At 48.0% G+C, this 1,061-nt stretch overlaps 1 pseudogene; it reads left to right on the top strand.

Moving 5' to 3' along the window:
• Nucleotides 1-94: 94 nt before the first annotated feature.
• On the top strand, nucleotides 95-1,055 carry LOC104847992 (annotated as a pseudogene).
• Nucleotides 1,056-1,061: the final 6 nt, after the last annotated feature.

Here is a 1,061-nt window from a genome sequence, read left to right as displayed (position 1 = left end):
CGCACCCCGCGCAGGCAGCAGCGTCCTCTGGCCAGGATGGGCCGGCCGGGAAGAGGACGGGGACCCCCTGCCCCGAGCCCCTGAGCGACGAGCCGCTCTTAGTGGGAGCTGGTGCGCAGTAGGCTCCGAGGCGTTTCCGGAGAATTGCTTTTCTGATCGGAGGAAGATCTTATAATCAATGGATAAAGTGGAGAAAACGTGGAATACCTTCAAATACAGATGTCAGAGTCTTTTCGGTCACGAGGGAGGAAGCCATAGTGAAAATGTGGACATGAACTCCAACAGGTGTTTGTCTATCAAAGAGAAAAGCATCAGTCTGGTAGACTCCGCTCCTCAGCAGCAAAGCAGTCCCTTAAGAGAAAATGTTGCCTTACAGCTGGGATTAAGTCCTTCAAAGAATTCTTCAAGGAGAAACCAAAACTGTGCTACCGAAATCCCTCAAATTGTTGAACTAAGCATTGAGAAGGGTAATGATTCGTGTGTCACCCCAGGAACAAGACTCGCACGAGGAGATTCCTACTCTCGATATGCCCCATGGGGTGGGAAGAAAAAACATTCCTGTTCCACAAAGACCCAGAGTTCTTTGGATACTGATAAAAAGTTTGGTAGAGCTCGAAGTGGCCTGCAAAGGCGAGAGAGGCGCTATGGAGTGAGCTCGGTGCACGACATGGACAGTGTTTCTAGCAGAACAGTTGGGAGCCGCTCTCTGAGACAGAGGTTACAGGACACGGTGGGCTTTTGTTTTCCCATGAGAACTTACATCAACCAGTCGAAGCCCCTTTTTTCCAATAAAAGAAAAATACATCTTTCTGAATTAATGCTGGAGAAATGCCCTATTCCTGCTGGCTCAGATCTAGCCATTTGATTAAAATGGCATTTGATTAAACAGCATACAGCTCCCGTGAGCCCACATTCAACCTTTTTTGATACATTTGATCCGTCCTTGGTTTCTACAGAAGATGAAGAAGACAGACTTAGAGAGAGAAGACGGCTTAGTATTGAAGAAGGGGTAGATCCCCCTCCAATGCACAAATACATTCATTTGAAGCTACTGCGCAGGT

This window comes from Fukomys damarensis, unplaced genomic scaffold (assembly GCF_012274545.1).
Source record: "Fukomys damarensis isolate Sample0158 unplaced genomic scaffold, DMR_v1.0_HiC HiC_scaffold_73683, whole genome shotgun sequence".
NCBI classification, from domain to species: domain Eukaryota; kingdom Metazoa; phylum Chordata; class Mammalia; order Rodentia; family Bathyergidae; genus Fukomys; species Fukomys damarensis.
The sequence above is the reverse complement of the archived record's forward strand: the minus strand, read 5'-3'. Positions and strand labels throughout refer to the sequence as shown.